Source organism: Puma concolor, chromosome B1 (assembly GCF_028749965.1).
Source record: "Puma concolor isolate L17-30 chromosome B1, mPumCon1.1.hap2, whole genome shotgun sequence".
Lineage (NCBI taxonomy): Eukaryota > Metazoa > Chordata > Mammalia > Carnivora > Felidae > Puma > Puma concolor.
Window position 1 is genome coordinate 7,868,141 of NC_141670.1, and position 14,875 is coordinate 7,883,015.

The 14,875-nt window shown below is 43.9% G+C and overlaps 1 long non-coding RNA gene across 1 annotated transcript; it reads left to right on the top strand.

Moving 5' to 3' along the window:
• The first annotated feature begins 107 nt into the window (after window positions 1-107).
• On the top strand, window positions 108-13,766 carry LOC147581454 (uncharacterized). The gene is made up of 3 exons (XR_015249916.1): window positions 108-1,274; window positions 7,739-9,411; window positions 12,042-13,766. It is a non-coding gene; the product is annotated as an uncharacterized LOC147581454 (long non-coding RNA).
• The last annotated feature ends 1,109 nt before the right edge of the window (window positions 13,767-14,875 follow it).

Here is a 14,875-nt window from a genome sequence, read left to right on the forward strand (position 1 = left end):
GAAGAGACCTATCAGATAAACATAAGCGTTTTATATAGTCCGAAAACAAAACCACATAGGTCTGTCTTTTTTTTTTTTTTTTTTTTTTTTTTTTGGCCTGTAATCTTTAACCCTAACTTGAGTTAATTTGTGAATGAATTGCAAGTAGCTCTAAGGGCATTCTTAGGCAGGCTATATTTTTGAAAGACAAATAGAATAAATTATTAAGAAGAATAATGTAGAGTGGCAACCTTTTGGCACCTAAGTCAAAAAGAAAACACCAAAATAAAAAATGACACATTACACAGGGAGTTTATTCATACTTAAAAAAAATTATTTATTTATTCTGAGAGAGAGAGAGAAAGAGAGAGTGAGCGAGCACGACTGGGAAGGGGCAGAGAGGGAGAGAGAATCCTAAGCACGCTCTGAGCTGTCAGCAGTAGTCCATCCGGGGGCTCCAACTCATGAACGGTGAGATCGTGACCCGAGCCGAAATCAACAGTCAGATGCTTACCTGCATGAGCCATATGGGCGCCCCTATTCATACATTTTTATGACCAGGTTTGGTCATTGTTCAGTGTCGTATGCGTCCCAATCCTTCTGAGAAGCTCCAGAATAACACGTATTAACATACAGACTGAATAGAAGTGGATCGATACGATAAAGGAGCACATGGATGCCTGCACATATTGGTAAGTGTTCCATGCTTATCTGCCTTCGTCTATGGTTTTTATGCTGGTTATCTTATCTGATTGGAGTTACTACCATGAAACATTCCTAAGACAGAGGAGACATTGCTGTAAAATAAAGGTGCCCAATGAAGCAGGCTTCTTTCCCCAGTGACCGAGTGGCTCCCAGAAAAATAAATTAGGTCAACACATTAGAAAGAAACGACTGAGCTCTCTCTGAGCTGGTATTGTTTTCACAGGCAGAGAACTAGACCGTTCTTGGCCGTTCCTTGGACCCGGTGTGCCCTTTCACGTGCACTTTGGGAATCAATGAAATTACACTTCGAGGTATGGAAGAGAAAGGAACCAAACGTTCCTCTCTCTCACTGGTAGTAAGACAGTGTCAGTTAAGTCATTACATGACGATCACCTTCCAGTTAGTTTTCCCTCTGGCATGGGGACTCATGCGTGACCGCACCCGGAGAGACGCGCCCACGGACAGCTGGGCCATCACAATGCTCTGAGTCACTGCACTGACTTCCACTGCGGTGCTTTAGAATCAGAAGTAAAACCCGCCTAAGCCACATCCAAGTGTGCATCTAAGGTTTCACTCCTTCCTCTTTACCAGTAAGTGCTATTATAAATAATTATCTCCACATCAGCTAATCAGGGGCCTGGATTCTTTCGGGTTGAGGAATACGTTTATTTAAATAAGGCTGCCCTCACTGGGGCACTGAATTTAGATTCCTATGGTTTTAGTAGGAGAAAAATATTACTGACCAGTATGTAGGATTTGTTGTCAAGATGCCAGGTTTTATTTTAATGAGTTTCTTGATCTCTACCTCTATTTTTTGCATTGGAATATGCTCTCCTTTGGAAATGTTTACCATCCCTAAGTAACCACCAAATAAAAATTAAGGCTAAATAAAAATAACTCACAGTAAGTGAACTCATCAAATAGAAACTAATGTTGTGTCTTTCACATTTTAGACCCTTTTATATAAACCATGAATAACTTTATTAATATTTGGAAGACACATGAAACGTATTGTGTGTCTAAATACTTTTGCTATTGACCATGTTGAGATGATGTGGTATTGAGATGATATTTGGTTGATTAGCCCAGTACATCCCGACTGTCTTCATCTTGTTTCAGTCAATCAATCAAACCAAAATTGAGCTAAACAGTTGTGTTTCTAGAATGGACGATACAAGAGATCATAAAAGTGCAGGCGGAAGTGATTTATTGAAAATCCAGTATATGCTACATGTTTTATATAAATCTTCTTGTTTACTATTTTATTCTCTCTCACACTCATTATTATTGTTATTTACATTTTAAAGATGAAGAAAATTGGAGGGCTCCTGGGTGGCTAAGTTGATTAAGCGCCTGACTCTTGATTTTAGCTCAGGTCATGATCTCACAGTTGTGAGTTTGAGCACCACAACAGGCTCCTTGCTGAGCTCAGAATCTGCTTAAGATTCTGTCTCCCTCCCTCTCTGTCCCACCCCACCTCTCTAAAATTTAAAAAAAAAAAAATTGTTTTTTAAGATAAAGAAACTTGGGTTCAGAGAGCTTCGGTGACCTGTACACATTCATTATGAGTAACAGCGCTGTTTGAACATAGATCTGACCCTAAACTATGTGCTCAAGTTACCACTCATATTTTCTGTTTTTAGGCGTTTCCAATCTGAAATGAGCCAATGCGACTTATGCACACAGAGACTGAGACAAAGTCACACGGATTCACACACACAGTGAAGAGATCAGTCTGTGATTGTATTTAATCAGGTGCTTAAATTAGTACCTGAGCTAGTAGGGCAGGGGATACATGTTCTGATGATTATATGAGACAGAATCTTGTGTGAGCTCAACAAACGTGAATAAAGGAAAGGGGAGAATGTGTCATGACTGGGCTAATATTGGGGGGATTATTCAAGGTGAAGAATTGGTTACAGGAACCAATAAAAATAACAGAGAAGTAGCAGAGAGAGAGGCCAAGGAGTAGGGTAGTGCAGAGTGAGTACATTAGAAACATCGAGTGTTCGGGGCCCCTGCGTGGCTCAGTCGGTTAAGTGTCCAACTCATGATTTAAGCTCAGGTCATGATCTCACGGTTCCTGGGTTTGAGCCCCGCTGTGAGCGCAGAGCCTGCTTGGGATTCTCTGTCTCCGTCACTCTCGGCCCCTTCCCTGTGCTCTCTCTCTCTCTTTCTCTCTAAGTAAATAAACTTAAAAAAAGAAATACTGAGTGTTCAAAACAGGGTCAAATGACTAAGAACGAAAAGAATGAGGCTTAAAAAAGGATCTTAGGTCTGGCCAAGAAGTTCACTGGAGACTTCGTACTCAGTGTTTCAACAAGGGTAATGGGCTGGGAATGGGGACCTCATGTTAAGGAGTAATCCTTAAAGCAACTTCCAAAGCAAAGCAGTCTCCTTGGCTTCCCCCTCTTGTCACCCTTCTAAGGCCCTGGCTCTCTGCCCCTCCCCCATGTAGGTATCTAAGGAGAGTCATCTCTGTGGCCTGCCCCTGGGACCCCCCCCCCCCCTCCTGTCATGTCTCCTGCTCCAACCCTTAGCATCTCAGGGAACTACGTGAATTGATATTTTTTTGGTGTGTTTCAGAGACTCAATTTCATGTCATTTGGATGCTGAATATGATAATGACTTTCAAATGTGACCACATTACCCTTTAAATTCTCATAGAACAATCTCATTTCCAGAGATTCTGGAACTAACCTCTTTTGACTTAGCTGCAGTATGATCCAAGTTATTAGATTGAAAATGTCATTGGGACGCACACACAAAAAGCCTCTTCCTAGTGCTTTCCAGTTGATAAACTTCAGCATAAATATTTTTATGTAGAAGAAATACAGTCATCCCATTGAAATGATCATTAATGTAAAAAAAAATCGGATCCCTTATTTTCTGGTAGAAATCTACAGGGATAAATTCAAACAGCGAGTTTGCTAATAGTCAGTGCAACAGCAAGGCACCTTCCCAGCCGCAGGAGAGGGTTTCTGAGGAGCATCTGTACATGTTACATGCAAACTGAGAAAAGTCTTTTGTCCATAGATGTGACAGTCAATGGTGGCTGATAAAACAAAAGGATCAAAGTATGCAAATTGATAATGGCGAGATAAAAGCTCCCTGGTGTGCTTAAAATACCATTGAAAATATAACCTTCGTTTTTTCATTTTTGTGAAATCTCATGAGAAAAAGTAAGGACAAATGAATCTCTTCGATGTTTAGAATACACTGGAGTTTTACATGTTTAGAATACATGGGAAATTGAAATAAAACCAGAAATGTTTACACTTTAAGTTGAAATCTTTTTTTGTTTTTGAGAGACAGAGAGGGAGAGAGAGAGGAGCAGAGGGGGGGAGAGAGAGGCATAGAGAGGGAGGGGCAGAGGGACACAGAGAGAGAGAGGGAGAGGGAGAATTTTAAGCAGCCTCCAAGCTCAGCACAGAACCCAACGTGGGGCTCGATCCCACGACCCTTGGGATCATGACCTGAGGGGAAATCGAGAGGCAGATGCTCAACCGTCTGAGTCATCCAGGCGCTCCAAGTTGAAATCCTTAAGGAGAACTGATACCTGCTTTTAGCTTTATCTCGCCTCAGTAGGTTCTGTTTAGTTAGCTGATCTTCAGTTACCCAAAAGCTGTACTCAGGGAAATAGACACTTTGCAAAGAAATATCAGTGAAGGATAAACTGTCATAAAGATTATAATTAGTGTACTAATTATTATTTATACTTTTAGTTGGGAACAGTTTAGTTGAGACCTATTATATGATTGTACTACTTAGGAATAAATTCTTGGTTTTGGCCCTGACCCACACTTCCAGGGTAATGGAACAAAAGAGTAATTTCTGTTAGCATTAAGATAATCCACACACACACACACACACACACAAAAACCCAAATATCATTCATCAAGTTATCATTGACTTAGATTTTACCCAGGTTTGTTGGGGAAAATTGGAACAGTCTCTATCCTAAAAATTGAGTCATGGTAAAGGTCACATATTGTGGTCACCTCGGATTAGAGGCTGCCTTAGGTCAAACAGATTCTAGTCGTGCATGTGTGTCCGTGGCCCTGCAAAACTTGGCCGGAAGCTGGTAGCTCTACATAGTGAGGGCTTAAAAGGTAGAGTCTATCGTTAAAGTACCGTACCCTTATTGATGCCTACTGTGTACTGTTCTAGATGTTTCATGTAGTCCAATGAAGTTTTCTTTGTTGTGTTTTGTTCGTTTGTTGTTTTTTGTAAACCCAGCATTCTTTAGAGGATCCGTCCATGCACTTAATATCCTGCTTCCAGAAAAGAACACTTGACTGAACTAAGCCAGTGAAGGGTATTTCTGGGACTTCTGCAGGGGCTTGGGGAGAGATAGCCAAACTCTGCAGGGTAAGTCAAGAGAGCAAGATCTAAACCTAAAGATGTTAGGGGATAGCACCTTGTTGGGAAGGAAGTGGCCTATCTAGGAAATAAACCAGTTCAAAGGAAAGCATTCTCCAGATTTGGAGAGGTGGTATCCTGGCACCTTCATTTGAATATGTACCTGGATCCAGCTGCACCGGAAGCCGCTGAATACGACGGTAATATGAACTAAATTGGTTGTTGTTAATTAAACCAATTTGAATTGAGGTTTCCCTCGCTTTTACTGAAAAAGTCCTGATACACTTCTATGTTCTGGAGGCATCGCAAAGAATGATGAGGCGTCGGTATCATTATTCCTTTTGTGCAACAAACGAAGACACAGAAACTTGAAGAGCCTAAGTAATTGGCACGAGATTACACCTCTTGAAGTGAAGTGTTGGGATTCCAACAGTGTTTCATTTTGTTTTGTTTTTGCTACGGTTCTTCTTGTGTCACTGTTCACAGGTTAGAGCTGAAACGTTCATGTCGTCCCATCAGCTCACTGTCCCCCCCCCCCCCCATCTATCCCATCTTGTGATTAACAGCACACATTTGTGCCATGTTTGGGTTATAAATAGTCTTTGGCTAAATACGTGCGTATTTCGCTGAGTTAGAGCTCATGGGCCTCACCCACGTCTTTGGTACTAAGATTTTGTTCTACCTGTCTCATGTGGACAAACCATCTATTTCAAGACCACTTAAAAAGAAGCCTTTCACCGTGGCCTCGTGGCCTCGTTTTGAAGAGCCAAAGCATGGGATACATTAGAAGTATGATGAGGTACCAGTGTTGCCTCAAGCATTTCTCTATATACAGAGAAATATATCTATCTATCTATCTATATATATTATAGATTATATTATATATTATAGATTATTATAATATATATATATTAATTGGGAATTAATAAGTATCATTTCTTCAAAGAGGTCAAGTGTATTGATTTCTCTGGGCTGTGGCCAATTTGGCTAATAAAATTGGAGTCTGTGGATGACACCCTTAGGATCCTAAGATTCCAGTTTCTTTGACCGCATAGGTACTGCCTTATCTGCTCTCTTTTCAAATCTGTTTTTTGCCTGCGGTTATGAGCCCCATTATAAAAGCATCTCTCTCATTTGATGTGTGGTTTAAATGCTGCATGATATGAGCTCAGCAAATATTAACTACATTATTATGATTTCTTTTATTTATTTACCTCTTTGTTTTTGAGAGAGGAAGTGGGGGGGGAGCATGAGCGGGGAGGGGCAGAGAGAGAGGGAGACAGAAGATCGAAAGCGGGCTCTGCGTTGACAGCAATGAGCCCAATGTGGGGCTTGAACTCACGAACCGCGAGATGATGAGCGGAGACGAAGTGGCCGCTCTTAATAGGCACTAAAATTTTGCTGTGTGCTTTTTAAACTGAATGTCCAGCTTCCAGTAGTACTATCCTGTCTACCAACAATAGACGTCTCCTTATACAAAATAAATCTAACAGATTCCCCCCAGTGTTAGACAGTGTGCCCTTTTCTGCAACCGGTATTCATAACCAATGTTAGATACAAAATAAAGGATACATTTTTGTTTCAAGGTATGAAGGATAGCTATAACTTCCGAAGAAATATGTTCATCACAAATATTTTGTAATAATTTATATATTTTCCCAGGCTCGTGACAAAGTTTTGATATACTGATGACATTTCTGGCTTTCTGTGGGATTTTATTTTTTGGTTTGAGTTTTCAAGGCGTAACGTAGACGTTCAAGTTACAAAATAACACGTCTCAAGACAATTAATATTACACTGAGGAAGTTGGAGGAAAAAAAAAAGTTTTGGATACACAGGGAAGAGAGCAGGTACTTTGAGTCTTAGAAATAAAGCTGATCTCCTATTGGAATCTATGGTTCCTGCGTGAAGAAACGAAGGTACCAGAAATGTAAACTCTTACCTGAAGATGTGATGTGATGGCAATGATAGTAAGAATAGTAAAGGCAAAACGTATTTTGTTATATGTTACTAGGACCCTGGACTGGCCCCACGAACTAACTAAAGTTGACCAAGTGGGGGTTTGAAAACAGTGGAAGCTTTCTGGCCAACTGAAAGCCATGTCATGTGATGAGTGTCTAACAGCTGACGTTATGTACGTCTGGGGATAAACCGGGCAAGGCGGTGGATGCAAAGTGCCAGGGCGAGGTCTGGGAAGGCCCGGCGGTTCTAGTCGCAAGCCGTCACGTTCGGGCAAGTTCCTTGACCCCCGAGCCTGTCCTCTTACCTGTAACACAGGACACTAGATCCGTCCCAGACCGGTCAAGGTGTATGAGGATTTTGATTTCCTTTGAAAGGCGACGTCTTACCTAGTGAGCCTCTGATTTCACTGCCTTTTCTAAGATAATAAACAAGCTCGCCCTCTGGCAAGAACTGAATTCCAATTTCCCACTGCTAAGTATCCACAGCCGCCTCCTCGGTTTTGCAAGGCAAGAAAAGCCTCTTTTGTTCAACCCCCGCCGCCTGGGCGTGCACTGGGCACCGGCCTCTGTTGGGCACTGGAACACAGTGCTGAACAGGGCAGATGAGGTCCTTGCTGTCACGCGTGAAACATTAGCTGACTCAGTCTGGACTTGGAACCGATTAGCTATCCAGTTTTTAACAATAGATTTTCTCGAAATTATGCAACTTGTTTTGTTCTTTTCTTTGTCAGATGCCCAGAATGTGAAATCATCAAAAAGTCAAGAGAAGCCTTCATTGGACCACCAACCTCAGCATTAATTCAGCGTTTTCTATTCCCTCCTTGTCTTGACCATTCTCAGGCCTCAGCTTTTCCTGACATTTTGGCTTCGTTTTCCTTGGAAATTGCCTCAGTTTGGCCTGGTGACCTTTCCACGTAGTGTGCTTTGGCGAGCTCCCCCACCTGGCCTTAGACGGTAATGTCTCCAAAGGCAGTAGGGGGCTCTGTAGGTATTTCGCAAAGATAAACAAACGTGAACATGCCTAACGCTGAGGTCCATGAAGCCAAGATGAGATTTTCCTTCATACGTATCTAGCACTCACTCAAAAATAGGAGAGCACGAAAAGATGTATGAATATGAATGGAAACCAGCACAAACAACAGACCCATAGGTATTCGAAGAGTGAAATTTCCAGAAACGTAGTATGTGTCAGGTATTATATTAAGCTGATAGAGATAGAAGTCAAACTTCAACATCTCAGCAAGAAACTGGGATCTTTAAAAAGGACATCACAGATTTAAAAAGAAAATAGAAAAAAATAGATGTCTTGGAACTAAAAAACACAGTACCTGAAATTAAGAACTCAATAGGTGGTGTTCCAGCAGATTAGATACAACCAAGAGAAAGTTAGCACATCTGAAGACAAGTCAGTACAAACCATCCAGGATGAAAGGGGCAAAAGAAAACACAAGACGAATGGAATTAGAAAATCTAACATATATTTAATCAAGGTGTTAGGAAAGAGAGAATGATCAGAAGCGAAATTTGGAACGATAACAGCTGAGAATATCCCAAAACTAATAAAAGATATCAATCCACAAATTCCAGAAGCCCGATGGCTCCCAAGCAGGCTAATTGAAAAAAACAAAAAATCCTCCTCATCCAGAACTATGAAGGATCTGAGATACTATTCGACTTGCCATGTAATAAGTAAGCCCACCATAGTTTCTTGGCTGCTGACATCACCACATGAGCCTCCTGGGTCAAAGACTGTATTTCAGGTCAGGGGACAAGAATAGAGTATTTGCATCAATTCCTCTTGCCTCCAAGGCCCTCAGGGACAACACAGAGGGGCCCAGGTATGCGCCGCACGTGTAGTGGATTTGTGTCACAGCTGAGGAACTCCAGGCTTTAGCAGTCCAAATCTTTTGTGATGGGCAGTAAGCCGGACTAAACTTCGCCCTGAAGAGAGACTATTATCATTATATCATGCTATGCACAAACTTGCCCTCTGCTCCAAAAAAAGACATTGATCTCTATTTCCCAAGGCTATTTACTATGCAAACGTCCTTTAAAGGAGAGTCTAGAGAAAAAGCAGCAAGTACCTCTGCTTGGAAGAAGAGCACAGACTCAAGAGACCCATGGAAAATTGTATGCCAACATCTTCACCCTTCATTTCTATGCCATCTTGGCTTCTGGCTGGTTCTCCCAAGAGTACATCACTCTTGCGGCCACTGTGACTGACCTGAAGACTCAACGGAAACCTTGACAAAGGCTGGGACCAAATCCATCCAATTTCTCTCACACAACATGTAAATAAGGCTACTATTTACAAGACCCCAAGCAGCGGGATGCGAAAAATCTTGCAGTACCGATGTCAACCATTCCCTCTAGAGTCCCGGACCCAAGCAGCTGAAAAACTCCTGTAAGCCATGAATGCCTGCCTTCTTGTGCAGAGGTAGTTTTGTTGATCGCTTTAGCTAAAGTTAGAGACAAATTTTGAACCATCTTTTTTCAAAGCAGTTGTAGGGAAAATTACCTTCAGACTATGCATGAATAAGGAGTCTCTCATTTTTGTGGGAGCATCTCCAGGTAATCAAGGGTAGCCCCATTTTGGAGAGATCTCTGCAGTCATCTTGTTACCCAAAACTGGGTTTGCCTCTTGGTGGCTGTCAAAGCAAAAGACACAACCAAGCCAAGAGTTGGAAAAAGAAGGGTTTTACTTGTAATAAGTAAAGGAGAACACTGGGAATATTTCCCAAAGCAGTGTTTCCTTAAACAATGAAACTGGGGAAATTTTAAGCTAACAGTACATGCATATTCACGAAGGGGCTTACATAATGGGGACTTCAGCATGGAATTGGGGCAAAAATCACCTATGGTGACAGAGTCCAGGTCTTAGCTGATGGGAGTTGTGAGGGTCAGCGAGGGTCAATATCAGTTCTCTGGCTCCAACTGGTCTGGTGTTTGAGTGCTCAAAGGGATTTAAATCCCTCAAAGAAAACTCAAGAATGTGCGTAAGGTCAATCTTTGCTTTTAAAACAGCAGTCGGAGTTTTACCACTGATTTATTGCCCCTGGTATGATTAGGTTATCTCCTGGCCTGATACTGGCTGTTTGTTCTTATATTCTTTCGTTCCCTTAAAATCATTAACTACTGAAATCTATTCCTCCACAATTTCCATGCAAGTCCCAGGAAGCTCTGTGAGAAACATGGCATGGGCATGTAGTGCCAGTCAGACTTAGATCACAAGATGGCCAGGGCCTGAAATGACTTTTCCTAAGTGAAGAAAGCTACATCTCATCTTGCTTTCTCCGGGGACCCCTAACCCATTCTGCTTATAATTTGAGGGCTATGTGATCCACTGGTGGTGTTTTCTAATTCATTCCTTAAGTGTGACCCATTCTGACTTGAGAAGGGAGCCAGGTGAATGCGTGGCTTCTACACTGATTGTACCATCCCGAGGATTCCCATGGTGCCCTTGGAAAGAAATCATTGTTTCTAATTGTTGGGCAGCCCCCGAGTGATCCCTACACTACTTGAGGGGAGGGGAACTCAGGTAGCCAGCGCCTTGAACATGGCCTCCCAATGGCTAGCAAGTCTTAGGGTTCCCAGTTTAGTTTGATAATTGAGTCTGGTCCTTCCTTTTGAGGAGACTGTCTGAGAATGATCAATGAAACCTGTCCGGTTTGTCCGTACCACAACCGCTAGCAATCACCCACTCCATGGAAAACTGAGTGATGGCCACGGGGCGTGGGAATACAAAAGACATCAGAGGTATTGACAGGGAGGTACAGGAGTCGAAGCCACCCCCCCTACTGCTTCCAGCAGACTTACGGTTAAGGGGATGGTGATCACACTGTGCTTAGAAACACGCGGCTGGAGGCACCAGACCAGCCATCCATGAAGCTGAAAGTGCCTTCAACAGTTTGGGAAAGTTGAAACAGGCCATTTTGATTTGTGAGGAAGGCTCTGGGGCAAAGATTACCAACGTCCTTCTCTTCCTGCACTTCCCAGGGTGTAAGGTGTTCCCCCTCCCCTGCCGTACCGATGGTCTGACTCCATTCTAATAGCTGAAACTTCACACCTTTTTTTTTTTTTCAATTATCCTCTGCTTACCCTCAGAGCTTCTGTCCAGAAGCATCAGATGCAATAAGGATGAGGGAGTTTTTGTAAAGCACAGAGTAACCTGTTCCGTCTCAAAGTGCAGCCTACGTGGGCCTTGTAGTGGGGACGTGGCGAGCACTGTCCACAACCAGTCATCCCCGTCCTCGTGATCTAGGGTCCTGTCACTCCACAAAATGAAATGCACGCGGGTGGCTCAACTGGAATTAAGTTCGAATATCCATGGGCCCGCTCTGGGTGGGCTGCCACCAGAAGGAAGTACTGTTGCAGGATTTTTTACCGCCATAGCCGGGATTCGTGGTCTCGCTGCTTCAAAGGATGAAGAGGTGGGCACAAAATGAGCAGCAGGCAGAAGTTTATTAGATAAGATCAGAAAGGAAGACTAGTGGGAACGCTCTCTTTACAGAGAGGGGGCATTCGAAAGTGAATGCGGTGAATGCCCGAGGGCTACAGGCAAGGGTCCTTGTTCTACAAGGTTCTGGTCGGCCCTCCCACTTCCCTTCCCCCTTGTTCCTGCTCACGTCCTACCCTTATTGGCTTGATAGCTCTGAGTGCTGGGTTGCCCATTCTGATCGGCTCGTTTCCATTGTATGAGGGGTGGTCTATGGCCGTACTTAGGTCTTTTGTCAAATTCCAGAGGGGAACCTGAGGGGGGAGTAGGTGGGGTCTGTTACAGTCTTAAGAGGAACCTTATGCCGGAGGGGACCTGCTGTGGTCAGACACTCCCAGCATTGTTTCAAAATAGGTGTTTTTCCCCACCCAGGGACCTCAAGCCCTAATCTTTCCCTCTCTGCCTACTGAATCCTGTCTTCTCCTCTCAGAGTACTCACCAGGCTGATCGCTAGTGGAGGGGAAGGTGCGTTATGCCTAGGAATGATCAGGGGGACATGTGTCTGTGTAACCACCAACTCCTTTCATTCTGGTTATTAGCCAGGAAGCAGCTGGGAGAGGATGGCCCTTTTCTGGAGACAGCCACATGCCGTGTGACCAGTCTGCCTCACCCAGGTGTGTGGATCAGGAAGAAGTGTGACAGGTAAAGTCAGAATTTTTTTAGTTTATTTATTTCTTTTTTAGATGTTTATTTATTTGTTTTGAGAGACAGAGGGAGAGAGAGAGAGAGAAGGAGCGGGGGAGTGGCAGAGAGGGACAGCTCTGTGCTGTCCCCATGGAGCCCGACATGGGGCTCGAACTCACCACCTGAGCCGATATTAAGACCACAGCCACCCAGGTGCCCCTTTATTAGTTTATTTCTGAGGAAGCTGTTCCAACAGGATCAGATGTGGGTAGATGGGGGAGGGGCATGGAAGCTTCATCCAATACTTCGACTGCGCATCTATTGTGGCGTAGCTTTTGTGATAAAAAGCACACCATTGAGAGACTGACTGAAAATGGCCCAGAAAGCCCAACACGTGGCTCAGAGGAGCTTCAAGAGCCACAGTCGTTAGCCGATCGGACCAGACAAACAGAGAATAACATCAACAGAAAAAAAAAATGTGACCAGTGGTGGAGCCCCCCTGATGGCTCCAGGAGGGGGTCAAAGCCCTAATGTGGTCAGTCTGGCGGGAGGGGGTGGGGCACGCCCCAGGCCATGCAGCCTCCCCACCTGGGGGACAAATGAGTGAACTTCGGACAGGAGTCACAAGTCCGATGGAAGGTCAGCCTCTGCAGAAAGACAAGAGTATTTCACTTTCACCCACTGTGTTATGGTCCACGTGTTGCCACGTTGGGGGCGATGACAGATCCGGGCAGCAGTGTTTGGAGACGGGCAGCCTGAGTGGGGCTCACCGGAATGAGCCCGTACGACGGGCATCTACATCCGTGATCCAGATGGTTCATTTACCAGCATGATTTGCTTCCATCATCTGCGGCCTCAAAGAGGAGCGTCAAATTTGCCAGGATGCCGGCCCGTAAGTGGCAGAACACATGGCTAGGCCAGTGGCCATGGCCCAAGAATCCATAAAGGAGCTAATGAGGCTCATCCAGGGGAGGGTTGGCCGGAACAACAAGAGTGGGATTGAATTGACCCACTGAGTGGAGAGACCACATCCATTTTGGCGTCTGCGATGGGCACACTGAGGCTGAACAGCTACAGCCACCCGATGGACACCATCTGGTTTCCGCTCAGTCAAATCATCAGTGAACCGGGCCTTTAGTACGTTATGAAAATAAACTGCAGTCTGTGCCTGTATTACTCCCACGAACATCACGTTGAGGTAGTGATTCCCTCTACCCCCAAAAACGCGCTGTATAATTTCGTTTATGGGAAGTTCACAAACAGGCAAAATTGACCATTGTTTTTAGGGATACACACTTAGGTCGTGAGCGTGTAATGAAGAATGGCCAGGCGGCGTTTACCAGGTTAGTAGTTAGCTTTGGGGCAGGGGGCTTGACAAAAAAATGTACATGGGAAGGGCAATGTCCTGTTTCTTGAATCTGGGTTACCACTTCATAACAATTTGTTAAGATGCACATTTGTTCGGCGCAGTTTTCAATACGTTGTTGGACTTTACAGGTTTTAAAAAGGGACTGGACCCGTTAGCATGTCCATGTAAAGGAGTTGGAGTCCAAAATTAAAATCATTAGCTCTTGTGACTTTCCAGTTCAAAGTAAAAAAGGAAGGAAGGAAAGAAGGAAGGAAGGAAGGAAGGAAGGAAGGAAGGAAGGAAGGAAGGAAGGAAGAAAGGGAAGGAAAGAAAGAAAGAAGAGAAAGAAAGATCTCAAGATAAATTAAGATCCGAACATGATTTTACTAATTTCTCATTCTGCTCAGCCCAGTCGGAGGAGTTGTCGGGAACGGGGTACAGCTGGAACTCCTGCGACAGCCCTGACCCGGGTCCTCCCTTGGAATACTTTCAGGGCATCAAAAGTCCCATGAGCTCAATGCCAAGTCCCTGATATTCCTCACGGATCAACAAGTTCAAAGAGATAGGGCGCGGATAAGATTATCAACAGTTCTAGCCCCATGCCCAGCAAAATGCAAAACACAAACCAATTCCCTGCTCCTGGCGATTATCCCGGGAAAAATTACGTGTCTAGAATCCAGTATCAGTATTGCCAAAAAGCCATGGCAGAAACTCAATCATATTTGAGCGTAGGAGAGTAGATGAAAAAAAAAAAAATCTGGGTTTTATCTTCACCAGATTGACTATCAAAAAATACCAATTGTACGGCACCCACAGCTGTGAACTTAAAGAGGTTTCTCAGTAGCAGCTCAACTTGGGTGCCATGAACCTAGGAACTTACTGTATCTGCAGGGAAAAGCCCACCCATGCATACCATCTCCTCTTCCAGAGAGGGGTACCTGTGACACTGAAGTTTCTCTGGAAGATTTGAAATTTGCAGCGGAGACAGCTCCAGCCATCGCGTCTTATTTGGGGTGCTTTTCTTCCCATCTCGTAGAACGCTAATGTGCGTTTCCCTTCACAGCGTCACATTTCTGGCCCTTAACGTGCTGTGTGTGAGCTCTCTGTGCTAATAGGGCCTCCAAGCTCCGTCGTAAGCAGGTATTTTCAGTCTTTCGCCTCAAAGGCTGCCGTCACTGTCTTTTCTTGCAGGATCGCCACAGTTTAAGAACCTTGTATCTCAAAGAAAGTAGTAATCAAGTTCTCTACATTTTGTTCCGACTGAAAAATCAATAAATCCCCAAACCGAAAGCTGCTTTTGGGATTTTTAATGCCTGTTCCCTGAGAGGCTTAGGGAGGCGTATATAAATTTCTCCAGATACTCTCTTTCCCCCACTTTGATTTCTACCACATTATTTTGAA